This window comes from Gossypium arboreum, chromosome 6 (assembly GCF_025698485.1).
Source record: "Gossypium arboreum isolate Shixiya-1 chromosome 6, ASM2569848v2, whole genome shotgun sequence".
NCBI lineage: Eukaryota > Viridiplantae > Streptophyta > Magnoliopsida > Malvales > Malvaceae > Gossypium > Gossypium arboreum.
The window spans coordinates 105,316,122-105,334,039 of NC_069075.1; the positions used below are offsets into that span (position 1 = coordinate 105,316,122).

The 17,918-nt window shown below is 32.4% G+C and overlaps 1 pseudogene; it reads left to right on the top strand.

The window, feature by feature from the left end:
* The first annotated feature begins 336 nt into the window (after positions 1–336).
* LOC108455350 (solanesyl diphosphate synthase 1, chloroplastic-like) lies at positions 337–15,728 on the top strand (annotated as a pseudogene).
* Positions 15,729–17,918: the final 2,190 nt, after the last annotated feature.

Consider the following 17,918-nt stretch of genomic DNA (forward strand, 5'->3'; position numbering starts at 1 on the left):
TATAAATTAAACTGAGCTAATAAAAAATGAAAAAGCAATAAAAACATGTAAAAGAGCTAGAAAACAAGCTCCCTAAGTTCCGACAAGACTCTAATTTGTTGAATTGTGGCAGATTAATGGGTTAAGAGAAATAGAAGTTAATGAAAGATGTTATAGAGGTTTGAGGTCTCTTACGGTTGGCAGGATATTATTGCCTGTTGTGAAAGGTTTTCATTGATTGTTGTCCTATTGACTATGTTTTGGTATAAGGGGGTGCCTTCTATTTGGAGTGAAATGTGTTAAGATAGTTTTGAGAAATTGAAGGAATTGAACTTTGGAAAATGAAAACGAGTCGAAATGGTTATTGATGATAATCGTATTATTGACTTCTATTTGAGAAAGGTTTTGGTGGATGTCGATGTTGTAAGTGGGAAGTCTCTAATTGAACTATGTATGCATGTTTAGAATTAGGTGACTATGAAGGCTTTGTTGCTAAGCTTTAAGAGAAGTTAACTTGGATTAAAATGAGTCAAGTTATATAGTTAATTGATAAGAAGATGTTGGGAAGTGTTTGGTATGTCAACAAATTAAAGTTGAGTACCAATTTTTATCTAGGTTTTTGTGGTTGAGTTCAATTTATGAGTGGAAGTGGAAATGTGTTGGATGGATTTTCTCATTGGATTGTCATTTACTTTGAGGAAATAGAGGCAAAATTACGAGTGGTGGTCAAAATATGCTCTTTTTCTGGTTGTTTATATGGATTAGTCTCTTGGGAAAACTCATCAAATTATATGTTGTGGAGATAGTAAGGTTGTGTGCTGTGTCAGTTTCGATTGTTTCCTATCACAATCCACATTTTACTTTGAGACTTTGAAGAAGCTACATGAGTCCTAGGTGACAAGATTGAATTCTAGTCTTACTTTTCGTCCGCAGATATGTTGTTAGTCAGATTATGTTATTCAGATTTTGGAAGAAATGCTTTGAACCTGTATTATTGACTTTGAGGGTAGTGGGAGCAACATTTGTCGTTGGTGGAGTTTGCATATAATAATAGTTTCCAGCAGAGCATTCATATGGTTCTATATATTAGTACAAATGTTGGTGTTACATGCAATTGTGTTGGTTCAAGCTTAGTGAGAGAAATGGGTGTTCGACATTTTCTAGTTGTTTGAAAATCGTATGTGTACGTGAAGCTAAAAGATATGATGACAATATGAACTAGAATGTTTCTCCATAGAAGAATATATTGAAGTTCGATTGGAAAGTTAAACTGAGTCTGAGGTACATTGGTTTGTTTAAGGTGTTTAAGAGAGTTGGTCCTGTCTAGTATTGTTTGGTTTGCCCTCACGAGTTAGATCATATTTTAACGTATTCCATGTTTTGATGTTGCATAGATATTGATTGAATCCTTTGCATGATTGTTTTCAGTAGAGCCAGTCGAGGATCGACCTGAGTCATTACATGAAGAACAACCAGTGCAAAAGCCATAGTGTTAAGGAAACATTTTGGGAACTGGGAGAGTCTGTGTTCTCAATCTCCCTATCTCTTTTTAAATAAGTTTCAAGAACAATTTATTTTTAAAAGAGAGGAGAATCCGAATGACCCAAGTTTCATCGATGCTGAAAAGTTCAATATTGGGTCGATTTTCATAAATAGATCCATTTTGAAAAGTTAACTGAAAGCTTTCTGGGAGTGGTTATGGTAGTGGATTATAGTCTCATTAATTAGTATTTTGGCATGAATTAGAATTATTAACGAGTTAACATTGTGGGTTTAGTAAAGCTTATAGACTAAATTGTAAGGTTAGCAAAATTAATAGAATCAATATGCAAAAACTAAAAAATAGCATTTAGGATAAGAGATGTTGAATATTTATTTTTGCCCAAGCCTATCTTCACAAATACACCATAACTAAGCGTTGTATGGAAGAAATTGTTGTTGATGGCTATTTTAGAGAATCCATTTGAATTTCTGCAATTAAAATATCACTATTTCCTCTCAAGTTTTCTCTCATCTTTTCATCAAAATTATGATTTCCTCTCAACAAATTTAGATAGATGATCTTGTTCTTTATTAGACTTCTTTCATAAAACAATAATTATCCAAAAAAATATTTCAATTAATTTTAAAATGTTTGGTTTGTGAAATATAATGTATATTTTTTATCATATTTTACAAAAAAATACAAAAATTATACAAAAATTTAATATATTTTAATTCATACATTCAAATTTTCAAATTACACAAGAAAAAACTAGTTCATATATATAACAAAACATGAGAATTATTGTTGGTTCTTGTAAAATTAAATTTAAAATTAAATTGGTATAGTTAAAAATTTAAAATAAAATAAAATTATATTACATTTTCAACTTAAAATCTCTGACAAATCTAATATTTTGTTATTAATACACCGATGCTGTCATATAATTTCAAAAGTTAAACATTGTAATGATGAATATCTTTTAATAAAAAATATTACCCATGTCAATTATTGCAAGTACATGAATCAAATTTCGTAATTTATGGGGGACTAGCAACATATTTTTTTACCAGCCAAATAAAACCAGTCAAACTTAATCACCGTTTTGATCTGCTTTGTCTTTGTTATCCCATCATCATGGAGAAATAAATGTTTTCATTTATTATTAGTCATTTAGTCATTACTATTTTCATTCAATTATTGTATATTCGTGGCTTCTTTTTGTTTGATATCATAAACAATGTTAAGAAGATAGATACAGTATTGCCGTTGGCATTGGCACCAATGAAATTAATTTGAAAGCTGTGTGTAGGTGAGAAACTGGTTGGAATATATTAATAATATGTAATTCGATATATACTATATATATTTAGGAATCCGTACTTCCCCATTTTCCCATTTCAAGAAAGTATGGCTCTTGCAAACAAGGATTTGGCTAGTTAGGTTTTAGATTTTTGGAGTTCAAATTTTATTATGTGGCTATTACAAATTAGGATTTGGTTGGTTAGGTTTTAGAGTTTTTAGTTCTTTTTACTTTGGTTCAATTTTTCATCCATTGTATTTTATATTAATTCTGTTATACATTATAATTATTCAAACATGTATTGTATTTATAATAGTGAATTTTTTTTTTACAGTATATCTCTAGCTATATTTATTACCCAACGTAGACACATGACACTATGAAAAAAAACTTGAGACCGCCTTACATCACTTTGGTTAGCTTCCCATTTGAAGATCATTGAGATGGTCCTTAATCTTGTTATGGTATACCTAAAGACCAATCATGAGATGATTGTAATCACATGCTTGTTTTACCTTGTTTGTTAATATAAGATATTGCCATTGTTATCTTAGTTTCTTTTTTCTGTGTGTGTAAATAAACTGATTAATAATAAAGTCCTAAAAATGACATGATTATTCTTAAAAGGTCCTTAGTTAAGTATTATTGTGCGTTTAGATATTAATAATGCATTGAGACTAATGTGTAGTTGAATGATGTCAAAGTGTTGCCAATGAAATATGGATGTCAAAATCAATACATGAGTATGAGTTGGAGACAACATACTGGACTGACCCACTATGAACATGTTTCTTGGATTATTATGTAATAGTCACAACATTACTCATAGTGATAGCTATGTATACAATCTTCAGACTTGAGATCATCATTGTCCCAACATCGTGAGTTGTATATTTTGATTGTTAGAGTATGCCAAAAGACCAATCATGAGATGATTGTAATCACATATTCGTTTTACCTTATTTATTAATATAAGACATTACCATTACTATTTCAGTTTCTTTTTCTGTGTATATAATTAAATTGAATTGTAATAAAGTCCTAAGAAAATATAATTATTCTTAAAAGGTCATAGTCAAGTATTATTGTGGGCTTGGACAACAATAATGCATTGAGACTAATGTATAGTTGACTGATGACCAAGAGTTGTCATTCACATAGGGATGTCAAAATCAATACATCAGTATATGTTAGAGAATAACATATTGAACTGAGCCGCTATGAGTATGTTTCTTGGATTATTATGTGATAGTCATAATATTACTCATAATGATAACTATATATATGATCCTCAGACTTGATATTATCATTTTCCCAACATCGTGAGCTGTATATTTTGGTATAGCCAAAACGTCTACCTCGACAAGTTGTACTATAAAGTCTGATGTTAGATATACCACTATCCATTTATTGGAATATGATTGATCAAGATAGGATTTATCCCTCCTACATAATGGAAGCAATATCTTAGGCCTCTTGATGGAGTGAGACTAGAAATACATAGCCATACTCGAATAAGTTGATTGAGATATTACACTCATTTGTTTATTGTAGTTTGCTCAGCAAATCAAGAAATATGATATTGGACTATACAAGTGTGATTATTCCATGACTTGTGTCCAATCTAGATTTTAAGGATGAAAGGATATAATACATGAAAAGATTATTACAAAAAGGTTATGGCGAATCACAACTTCTTCTAACTTGGGTGGCAATGATGCATTGTTAGATGCCACTCATTGTTTGTAATGTTAGAAACATTCTAGTATTACTACCAATGTTACAAGAGCCTACAGGGTTACACCCTATAGTTGAAATGAACAGAATCCAAATACAATTGATATTGTATTTAGTTGTCCCATGAATTAAAATAATTGTTGAATTAATTTAATAGTTAAATATTAAACACATTATATGTACAAACTTGTTGTACACAAATAGAGAACATATATAAAACTAATATATAAATTTGATTCAATCAAAATATTAATTGTATATATTTTACTGAATTTATTAATATAAACAATTATATTAATTAATTTCGGTCAAAAATAAAAGACATGGAAATTAATATTCATTTGGAAAGAATATAATTAATATTGAATTTGATTCATACAAAATATTAATAGTATATATTTTACGAAATTTATTAATATAAACAATTATATTAGTTAATTTTGGTCAAAATATAAAAAACATGGAAATTAGTATTCTTTTGGAAAGAATATAAATCTTTTTCTAACTTTTCATTTGTCTTCTCCATTAATAAGGAATAATCATATATTCTTTTGAAAAGAATATAATTCATTTTTTCTAATTTTCCATTTGCCTTCTCAATTATTAATAAGAGAATAATCTTGGTTTTCCTTTTGATATGTGATATCAAATAGAATAAAATGATGATAATCCCTTAGTGTGTTCAGGTTATCAACTTAATAATTTAAAAAGTCTAGCAACCATTTTTAATTCTCTCTGAAAAGTTCAAAAGAAAGTGGTTGTTCGTTTTTTATGGGGTGGACTACATAGAGGCCGTAACGTTTTTGTTGTGGCTTAGAATCGACATCGAATCAATACCATTGTAACATCCCCAACCCGTATCCCTCGTCGGAACCGGGTTACGGAGCATTATCGGAGTTTACAGATCAAACAGACAAAAATTTCAAGCATTTCATATCATCAAAACAAGTCAAAATTTAGGGTCCATTTGTTTGCATGAAAACATTTCATATCATCCAATTTATAAAAATACCAAATATAAATCAATTTGCCTAGTTCATGAGCACTTAAACATAGAATTAAATTCACATGCCACCTATCTAGATTTAGGGTCCGTTTGTTAGCAGGAAAACATTTTCCGAAAATGTTTTCCTAATTTTCCGGTGTTTGTTTGACTGAAAACATTTTACATTTGGAAAATATTTTCCGAGACGCAAGTAAATGAATGGGTTTTAGGGGAAAATTTCTTACGGATTTCATTTCTGTAAGACATTTTCCGGTTCCTCCTTTATCCAGGTAAGGCTGCTTCTCCTTCTTCCGTTCTTCATTCCTTTTCCTTCTTCCGTTCTGCATCTTCTCTTCCAGGTAAAAGTCCATCGCATATCTTCTCTTTTAAGTATATTCTGTTCGTTTCCTCTTTTTCTCTCTTTCTCAAGCAAATCTACCATGAATTCTTCACTGGGTCTTGGCTTAAGGTATGGCATAAAGCTCTTTTTTTTTTCTTCTTGTTCTTTACTTTTCCACTTTTTTAACTGATTTTATGACTGAAATTTGTTGCCTTTCTTTGTTTCTTTATCTAGGCAAGAAACTTGAATGATTTTGGGATTCCCGAGCTCAAATTTTTAAAAAAGAGAAATACCAAAAACAAGCTTGAAATTGAAATCGATCGGTTTCAAAAATCTCCGATATTTGTTCTTTTCCTTGTTGATCTCTCTTCAGATTCATCATCTTGTTGCGGTTCTTCAAGACTCCGTTGTTGTTTCAGATAATTCTTTTGTTTTCGAATCAAATTTTTGTTAGATTTTTCTGTTTTTGATTCGATGAATTTTAGTCAAAATGAGTTGAAATTGATTGAAACTATTTCTAATAGATGATAACCAAAAAAAAAAAAAGAGTTTTATTGAACCGATTACTTTCAGTTCATTGAATGGATGATGGATGTATGTCTTCTTGTATGTATATAAACCAAAGCTCTAGTTTGATCGAGGGATAAAAGCAAGATTAATGTTTTTTTTTCGTTTGGTTGCTTAGAAAAGAAAAACGAAAAAAGGAAAAAATAAGTATACGAATTAATAAATGTTCTTGGAAGTGAATATAGATTGAATTTTCATTTTATCGAAATAAAATTTTGATTAATTAATTTATTTTGCTTTGAAAATCAATAACTTAAAGCTAAATATATTAGTTGAATTACTGAAAAGTTGTTATGTAATGTAAAATTTTCTCGATAATTTATTTGAGTTTTAAGCCCTAAGCTAAATTGATGTAAATTTCATCCAATAACATATAATATGTATACAGATAGATAAGATTGCTTGATATTGTGTTACTTTGTGATTTGCTTTTACTTTGGGGAAATTACTTAACTGTTAAGTGCATTGAGCTAGTCTTGCTAATACCTCTTCTTCAGTAATGAATATTTTGAGTGTCTTTCAGAGAAATGCTATAATGAATTTTGATTTTTCATGCAGCAACCAATTTGTGTAAGTAGTTCAAGTAAGCCACGTTTAAGTTTGAACCAGCGACTTTCTAGAGTTTTGCTGTGTAACAGCCCGATTTTAGGTCTAGTCAAAACAGTGATTTCGAAACCACTATTCTGAGGCTAGAGAAATTATTTTCAATATTATTTTATGTGTTATAGCATATTTATATGAGTGCATGAAAATTTTGGTGAAATAATTTTAACGATTGCTTGCCTAATTGAGAAAAAAGACTAAATCGCATAAAGGGAAAAAGCTTTGTTTTGCTAGGTAAATGTGTTAAATAGCTAGAGAACCATAATTGGGGGTCTTTAAAGAGCAAATAGACCCTTAAGAAAGGCTTGGTCGGCCATAGAGATAAAAGAAATAGAAAAGTCAAAATTAGGTGAAGTTAGTGACCTATTTTGACTAGAAATAAGAATAAAATAAAAAGAGAATGATATCATCTTTTCTCATCTTCTTCTCCACCGAAAATACCAGAAAATAAGGGTTTTGAAAGCTCAAAAATATCAGCCACTTATATCTCTTGCAAGTAAGTGATTTAGATAGCCTTTTTTTATTATTTTTTGCATTTTTAGGACCCTTCTAGCATAATCTAGCTAATGAGGGGACTATTTTACAAAATGGTTGTAAGTATAGGGTTTTTCCATGAGAGTATTTATGTTTTTTCTGAATTTTTATGGAATAAAATGAGTCATGGTTGTGTAATAAACAACTTTTGTGAAAGGAGTTTGCATGAAAACACCTAAAAAGGGCTACTTTGTAACGTTTGTAAAATAAGTTGTAAATGTGTGAAATAATTGAAATTGTGAGTTGCTATAGTTATAAAAAGAATTCGACTAGGCTTGGTAAGTGTGACAGCCCAAAATTGACCCTAGTCGGAAAGTGGTTTCGGGACCGCTAAACCGAGTCACCGAAATGTTTGAACGTAATATTTATTGTCTAGAATATGTAATTATGAATGTGTGAAAATTTCAAGCTTCGATTTAGTCGATTGCATGTGAATTCAATTAGTAGGACTTGTGTGACACTTTTGAAAAGTGATAGGCTAATCTATAAGGACCTAATAGTGCATGTAGTCAAAGGGGAGGACTTGCATGTCAAATTTCCCCCCCCCCAAGTTCTAGTGGCCGGCCATGACAAGGAATCATGGGCAAAACATGTCCTAGACATGTTATGTTGGTACATCATGGGAGAAAAGAAATAAACAAATAAGTATGGGTAATAAAGAATGAAAAAAAAAATGTGTGTGAGTGAACCCCCCCCTTTGCCGTGAGTTGAAGAAAAGCAAAGAAAAAAAAAATTGTTCATCTTTTCTCATTCTTTTTGGCCGAAAATACTAAAGAAGAAGGAAGGAATTTTGCTTCATGCTTGGTTTGGAAAAGGATTAGGAGGAGGTTTGGCCATACTAGTGCCTAGATTAAGGTATGTTTGATGTTGTGCCATGAGATTCATGCATGTTTTTGGTTGCTAACTTGATGTTCTTATTAGCCCATGGTTCAAATCTTTGCTATGTCATGGGAATGATATTCGGCCAAGGTGGATGTTGTGTTAGTGCCATTGCATGCTAAATATAAAGCTTGATAATGATACATGTGATGGGGGATTGAGGACTCTTGGATTTTCTTTTAGCATTTTTGAGTGAGACACTAAGTTCTTTGTTTAACCATGACCAAATTGAAACGGTATGGTGTTGTGGTGTATTCGGCCATGGTAGATCCATGAGTATGATTTATGCATATTGCATGGTAGGTAAGATTTGAGCTTTGGATATGTGTTTATATTTGGATATAAGCAACTTGAGATTCGGCCCTTGCACCTATATGTACATATGTTTGCATATGATGTATTGGTATGACATATATACCATCTCAAGGTATATTTGCTTGTGACGATGTTTCGGTTATGAAGTAAATGAGAGATGTGTATTGAGCTACAATATGTAATGCGTTAGTTAGTAAAATGTATGCTGTTTTTTTTGTGTGGTATTAAGTGTATAATTGGCCTCAACATGGACATGCATATTCAGCCACATGAGGGGAGTTGGTGTGCATGCATTCGGTTAGAGGCAAGCATATTGATGCCTATTCTTGGCTTGGAAAATTCGGCTAAGGAGAGTACTAACTAATGTGTTGAATTCAATTCGTGATTTCGTGCACATGTGACTCTAATGTCTAATGTATATAAGGGCTAAGTACCTTGAGCTTCACTTTGATGTTTGAATGAATTGTATTGAATTGCTTGTTGTGATTAAAATGTGCATGACCGTTGTGTATTTGAGCTAAAGGATGGCCATATGACCATTTAAACTCCTTGTCATATTCGCCATAAGCTATCATAATGAGATTTTAATAAGTTAAATTTGTGTGAATTAGCTCAAGAGCTTAGAGGACCACAGTTGGATAAGGGAAAGGAAAAAGTGATCGAATAGCCCTCAAAATCGTTCGACAACATCCGAGGTAAGTCTTCGAGTAATGACCCTACTTGAATTATATTGAAATCATGCTCCTTGTGTGTGGCTATTGAGCCGAAATTGTAAAGGTTTGATAAATAATTTGTGTTTGAGCCTTAGTAACGAAAATGAAATATGGATGTGTCGTGATTATTGATATATGTGTACATGAGCAGTTGAATGATACCCGGGCTAAGTCCCGAAGGCATTTATGCTAGTAATTATATCCGGGCTAAGACCAAGGCATTCGTATGCGAGTTGTTATATCCGGTTAAGACCGAAGGCAATTGTGCAAGTTACTAAATCCGGGTTAAGACCAAGGCAATTGTGCTTGTGGTTATATCCGGTTAAATCCCGAAGGTACGTGACTCGGAAATGAGCAATCTTGCTGTAAAAATTTCAGTTTATACACTTTTGAAAATTCCAGCAATGAGGTATGTTCGTATGTGCTTGAATTAGTTGAGTCCTTACAAGTAAGTATTCGCTCGGTTGATAAACGAGCTACCGCCTTTGGCTAAGTTGTTCTTTGTGTATGAACATAAGGGTCGGTAATGTGAAGTAAGTATGATAATGAGAATGTGTATTAATAAAGCGATTCATTTAGTTATGTAAATGTAATACTTTAGTCAAAGCTGATTTCATTACTTGAGACTTACTAAGCATTAAAATGCTTACCCCGTTGCTTTGGCTCTCTGTTTTATAGATTTTGCTCGTTAGCTATCGGATTCGGGATCATCGAAGTCGAAGTCATCCACACTATCAAAGCCCCCATTTTGGTACAATTTTGGTTGAACTTTGAAATGGCGTGCATAGGACTACCCTTTTGTTGTAGGTCATGTACCTTTCGGTTTTGTGTAAACTTGGATAGCCATGCGAAAATGGCTTATATACGTTTTTAGCATAGTACTATAATCGTGTGTATGTTGATCATTATGAGGTATGGAATTGTTTTGAACGATTAGCCATTGGAATGGTTAATCATGATCACACTTTGTGCTATGTATGCAAAAAGGGCCAATTGAATCATGGAAATCATGAAATAGGTAAAGCCTACCTTAAAGGCAGATGCTGACAGCAGCAGTGATGTGGATTTGAAAAATCACTAAAAATAGTAGGAATGGTATTAAATATTGAATAAATTATGCAAATGAACCTTGATGAATCTACTTTCATATGGAAGAAATGAAACGGTCATATGAGTTATATGTTAAGAGATATTTAAGTTCTCGTGAAACAGGGCCAGAATGGTTTCTGGATCCCCTGTTTCGACTTTGGAAATTAATTGTAAATTAACCACAGATAATTAGGCATCATGCCACATATGTATAGATTCCTCTCTGAGTCTAGTTTCTATAGAAACAAACGGCATCAGTATTGAATCCCTGTACAGGGAGATATCCAATTCGTAATGCGTGAAGGTCAGTGTAGTCGAACCCTGGATTAGGGGAGAATTTAACTAATAAACTGTACTAATTGGCCTGACCAAAAATTCTAGAAAAAAATATGTTGATGGAATTATGAGTCTAGTTTCAGGGAAAAATTACGAAACTGATTTTCGAGCTTTAAAACTCAAGATATGATTTTTAAGGCGACAGTGATGCAGTAACCAGCTAGTCTGGAAATTTTTTTTTTTATGGACTGTGAAAACAATTAAGTTAAGTCTGTGTGCACCTTGTGTTCGACTCCGGTAACGGACTCGGGTACGGGGTGTTACAGTAAGGGAGGAAATTCGATAAAAATCGATTTACGAGCATAGGGGTAAAATCATAATTTTTGTGAAAGTCTAAGGGCAAAATGGTCATTTTTCTAAAGTATGAATTGTGGAATGTTTTAAATTAATATAATGATTAAAGTAATGAATTTTATCATTATAGAGAAAGAAAACCGAGATTTGGGCTTAAATCGGGAAGTACAAGGTTATGAACTGAAATGGAGTAATTAGCGGAAATTGCATTCGAGGTAAGTTCATGTGACTAAATAAGCATGTTATCCATGTTATTGTTAAAATTACTTGAAATCTATCTTCCTTTGGTTATATTGAAATATATGTTGATGATACTGAGTATGACGAAAGTGATGTCAAACGTTAATAACTTTTATGTGAAGATAGAATACATTAGAAATTTGATGGAATATGTTGTTCCATAGAACAAGTAAGCTGTACGTAAATAATGCTAATTTAATATTATCATGTATTGTATGATTAGTATGGTATGAATTGTTGATTTGCATTGTGAATGAGAATTTATATAATGAAGTCTTCAGGTTGAACATTAGGAATAGATTTGGATATTCATGCCATGACATTAGGTGATATGTGTGCTAGTGTAAGACATGTTTGGGACATGCATCGGCCACATATTGAGAGCCAGTGTAAGACATGTCTGGGATATGCATTGGCCTCGAGATATACCAGCCAGTGTAAGACATGTCTGGGACATGCATCGGTATTGAGATGAGAGCTAGTATAAGACATGTCTAGGATATGCATCGGCCTCGAGATATACAAGCTACTGTAAGACCTGTCTGGGACATGGCATCGACACCGATAGATGAGAGCCAGTGTAAGACCGGTCTAGGACATGGTATCGGCCTCGATATATGAAAGTCAGTGTAAGACTTGTTTGGGACATGGCATTGACTTTGATGTGCTAGCCAATGTAAGACCATGTCTGGGACATGGTGTGAGCATCTTATCCCATGTTTGGGGCTAATGAATATCCTGTAGTATTCCAAATGGTTCAACTGAATATTTATGGTTTGTATCGAAATTAAAGAACTTATGACCATGTGGTGAGTGGTACAGGTACCTAAACAAGAATTATGAAATACGAGCTTCATTTACGTGGTATGTTTAGTAAGGAAAGAAAGTGAGTAAGTTATGCTTATGACTATCTATGTATTTTACATGAAATTGATGAGATGTGAGTTCAATTCATGTTGTATGATTAATAAGGGATGAATATGAGTAAGTAAAGTATATGAGCATGTTGAGTAACACAGGTATGTATGCCAAACTCATGAGAAATGATTTCGGTTTATGATGTACATTTGGTGAGGATGTAAATAGGTAAGTCATGCCTATGAGAATGATTTTGTGATGACCTTATGATTATAGGTCTATACGTGTGATGTATAAACATGTTTTTTTACCAGTGTGGTGAAAATGAATTAATAAGGTGTGATAAACTTAGTATCATTAAGTTACACTAAAATAGTTTTGGACAACAGCAGCAGTCTGAATTTGAAAATTCACCAAAAATTGTGGAAATTGAGTTAGAGGCTGAATAAAATATGAAATTAAAGATTCATGAATCTAGTTTCACATAGAAGAGACAATGTAAGCAAAAGAGTTTTGTATTATGAAATATTTAAATTGTTATGAGACAGAGTCAGAATCATTTTCAAATCCCTTGTCCTGATTTGGGAAAATCATTAAAAATTTTTAAAAAATAATTATGGGTTAAAATTTATATTATTATAGTCCTTAATGAGTATATTTTCAAAAGAAAGAAATGAGAACATCATTAGAGTCCCGTGTGAGGAGATAATTAATTTTTAGTAAAGAAAGGTTGAAGCTATCAAACAACAGAATAGGGGTGACTTTGAAGAATAAACTGTACTAATTGGTTAAACCAAAAATTCTGCAAATTTTATGGTAACAATATATGTGAGTATAGTTTCTGGAAAAATTAGCGGATCTTAATTTGGAGTTCCATAACTCTAGATATAAATAATTTAGTGACTATGACTCAAGAAAACAGCTTGACTTGAACATAGAAAAGGGCAATTATGATAGTATTACCTTGAGATCATGTTGTAAGAATTGGTGGAAGCATATTGATAAATTGCTTATTATTTTCATACAGTCTTACTAAGCTATAAAGCTCACCCTCTCCTTTCCATTTCTTTAGTGTTGTCAGGTTAGCTCGGGGTTGGAGATCGTCGGAGCATGCATCACACTATCAAGCTATTACCTTTGGAGTATTGATACATATGTTAGCGTTTCCAAGTGAGTGGCATGTATAGGGATCTAGTTATATGGCATGTGTATTATGATTTTGGCCAAATGTATTGGCTTATATTAAGTTATATGCATATGGCCACGAGATGTGGCTCATATTGATTACGGTTTGTAAATCTAGCTATTCATGTTATGTCTAATGTTTATGATGTGATTATGTTTGGTAATATGACATGTGTGTTGGATGTATGCTCCATAACCATTTGAGGTGATCGTAGCTATGTAGTAATTGTTTGTTATAAAAACAACATGACGATGGTTTAATATGAGTGCCTGAGGAATAAGTTGGTAACTTAGCATAATGGTAAAAGTGGTCACCAAAATGACGGGTCTTATGAATGTGAATTAATGAATCTAGACTTGGTACTTTATGAGTAGGTGCATTATGTGTAAGAGGACATGTCAATGTTATGAATCTGTCTTACTAAAGGGTGTTTAATTACTAAAATGATGTCATGATTTGTGATTTTGATGTGCATAAGGCTGTAAGGGATTATGGGAAACATGAAGGCTTGGAAAATAGCCTAAGTGTTGGCCACACGGGCTGAGACACGGCCGTGTGTCTCAACCGTGTGAGGGACACGACCTGGAGACACAGTTGTGTGGCCTGGCCACCCGATTCGATTTGCATGCTGACGTCATAAATAGGGAGTTACACGGCGTGTCCCTATGTCTACAAGGGTGTGTGACCCTGTTTCATGGGAAAATTTTCTAAGTTTTCCTGAAACTTTTCAAAGTTTTCAATTTAGTCCTAAATCAATCCCAATGTATGTTTTGGGCTTCGTAAACCCAAATAAGGGATGACATGCATGTGTTTGAAAAGTTTTGAATTAAAAGAAATTTTATGGCTCGATTTTTGCATGTATGTGTTGTTTAAGTCTGATAATGACTCGTACCTTGTCCCGATGTCGGACACGGGTAAGGGGTGTTACATGCTGCGAGTAAGAGGTGTGTCCATTTCTTCAAACAGGTTGGTTCTTGGAGCTTTCTGCAGGTTTCAAATTCATAGCACTTGCATTGGTTGTAATTACTGTGATTATTTTCTTTGGGATAATTGAGGCTATGGTTGCAGCCTTCTATACACATGTATAAGGGCACTAGACATAGTTCTATTTCAGTATATATAATAAGTGCATGTGTAAATGTGGGGCGTCCATTTATTTGTATATATATAGCAAATTGGTAGTTGTGGTGGTGTTTAAGAGTGAAACTGTAGCCAAATTTCTAGCCTGTGCATGTTAGGGACAGGAACCATTGCACCTACCATTCTATTGAATGATTTTGACTACTCGGTTTTAACATTCAATAGTAATGGTAATAGTAATAATAGAAGCTTTGATCTCATGGGAAGAGCTTGAATTTCTTCGATATCTTTTTTTCTCCTAGTCTTTCATCATTCGGGAGACTGCTAATTTGGAACTGTATGTTAATTTAATTGCAGGAAAAGAGATGGTTCACCAACTGTACGGCACGAGAGTAACCATACTGGCTAGAGACTTCATGCTTGCTCAATCGTCATGGTACCTTTCAAATCTTGAAAACCTTGAAGTCATTAAGCTCATTAGCCAGGTATGTAGGACCTAGGCCTAACATTTACCATCTCGTTTGGATGTAAACCCAAGTATTGACTAAAAAGTACCACCTGTGGAGATTCAAAATGTGTCGTGGCTATGAAGATAGTTCTCAAATTGTTGATATTTAACTTTAACTAATCTCAAGTGTATCCTCATTAATGATATTGCAAGTTATTAAGGATTTTTCAAGTGGTGAGATTAAGCAGGCATTGAGTTTGTTTGACTATGATGTCAAACTTGAGGACTATTTGCTAAAAAGTTATTACAAAACAGCTTCATTCATTGCAGCTAGTACCAAGGGAGCCGCCATTTTCAGTGGATCTTATCGTAGTGTACCAGAGCAAGTGTATGAATATGAAAAGAATCTTGGCCTATCATTCGAAAATGTTAATGATATTGGATTTTACACAATCAGCAGAGCAGCTGGGGAAACCATCTGGTAGTGATCTAACAAAAGGCAACCTCACAGCACCTTTAATTTCTGTGCTCCAAATGGAGCCAAAACTTAGAGATATCATTAAATTTGAGTTCTGCGAGACTGGTTCCCTTAATGAAGCAATCGAACTAGTAAAGCAATGTGGAGGAATCGAAAGGGAACAAGAGTTAGCAAAAGAGAAAGCTAATATTGCAATCAAGAGTCTCCAATGTCTTCCTCAAAGTGATTTCCGGTTAGGGCTTGAAGATATGGTGATGTTTAATCTAGAAAGGATTGCTTAGTTTAACTAATCAAAAACAAGCAGCATGATACAAGACAGATAAACATGGCATTAAGTTGAAGCCTGTACCAATAGAGAACAGCTTTCTTAGGATATTAATTGGTTCCTTGTCACTGGTTGTATATTCATACAAGGCTTTCAGCTTTGACTTGAGCTCCTAGTTTTAATGTCTTCAAATTATACAAGGAAAACCTATGTTATAGGGGTTTCTCTTTTTCTTCTTAAAGTATATGTGTTTGACGTTTATCTAAAAAAGTGTGAATAGACTTTAGTTGTTTTCAATTTATGACGGTTAATATTCTAGCTTAATAATTGAGTATTATTATATATTAAATTTGATTCATTGTAATATATGTAAAAACAATTTAAAATATAAATTTATTAATATATATAAATTTGTTAATATATGTAAAAACAGCTTTTCCAAAAAATATTTTCAGGAAATCTACCAAACAGCAGAAAATATTTTACACAGATTCATCCAAACACCAAAAAAGTAAATCATTTTTTAGAAATAATTTTTTGGAAAACATTTTACTGGCAAACAAACGGAGCCTTAGTTCAATTTATCATGTCATAATATGGCTTAAAAAATAAACACATATTTATATGTATAAAACCAACCAAAATTAAACTTATAACCTCATTTACAATCAAACCACAAAATAACTATTATTTAAACACCCTAGGTACATGCTGACACAAAGGATAAACATCACCAAATTTGAGTCCAGGATCGTTGCTGGATGCTGAAGCGACGATCAAATTTAAGTACCTAACCTACGTACGGAAAAAAAATCGTACGCTGAGTAAAACTCAGTGGTATTTCTACAATCCAAATACTTAAAGACAAAATAATATAATAGGCACAATTAAATATTAAGCACAATTGAATATTTAAAATTCACATTTATTTAAACAATAGCATTAACCATTGAATATTCAATTCATAATTATATCATTCATACCCAAACTCAATTCTCATTATTTGCCAAAAAATAGCTTCTCACAATATGATACACATTTCACTTAAACAACAATAATGTTCATTCCATGTCTAATTCATGAATACACAATTCATGTGTCTCAATCCATATTTCAATTCACAGTCTCATTTTCATTTCATATATAATATCATCCAACATTGATCATAGTGTCATTTCATTTAATTACCCCTATTAACACGACTCAGACTCAGACGAATAAATGGGTCCAACCAAAACAAACCAGTTTGGCACCCAGTGCCTCATCGGATAATTTGAAGTAGTAATTTGACACCCAATGTCTTATCGGCTAAACCGAAGTAAATTGGCACCCAGTGCCTCATCGAATTAATCTGAAGTAGTAAATTGACACCCAGTGTCTTATTAACTCGAAGTCGAAGAAATCCCTAAACTCTTCCAATCCTATGGCATGCCATCTATATCCGACTTAGCCCGATACAATTAATAGGGTACCGATTCACTTTTCCAATACAACTAATATTCATTTCAAATGAAATAATAAATATATTCAATATATATATATATATACCAATTCAATTCAATCAATATAAATCCAATAAATTCATCACATAACGAATCAATTCATTTCAATTGCAAAACACAATAATTCTCAGCTCAACACTTACCATATATATAAAATTGAATTATAACAACTAATAACTACGTTCGGATTATAAAAATACAAACTAGGAATTTCGAGCTATCCGATGTCGACTTTATCTTTCCCCTTTTTCATTGAGGATTCCGATACGACGTTAGCTACGGAATTAAAACAATTAAAATTCATTAATACAACATACTTTTATTTCATATTAAAAATTTCAATTTTTACTCAATATTTACTTAATTTCCAATTTAGTCCCTAAACCGAGACTAATTTAATTTCTTCACAATTTAATTCTTTATTTCCATTCTAGAATAAATTCAATTCTCTATTTTCACATAAATTCCTAAATTTCAAAATTTTCACAATTTAGTCCTTATTACACAAAATTTACTATTTATTTTACAATTTCATCCTTTTCATTTCTAGCTTAAAAATCTATCAATTTAGTCCCTAATACTAAAATTATTTAACATAGACAACACTTAAAAACTCAATAATTTCTAAAATTTTGACATGAGTTAGGTAGTATTTAACACCGGATTCCAAAACATAAAAATTACAAGAAAAATGATTAAATTAA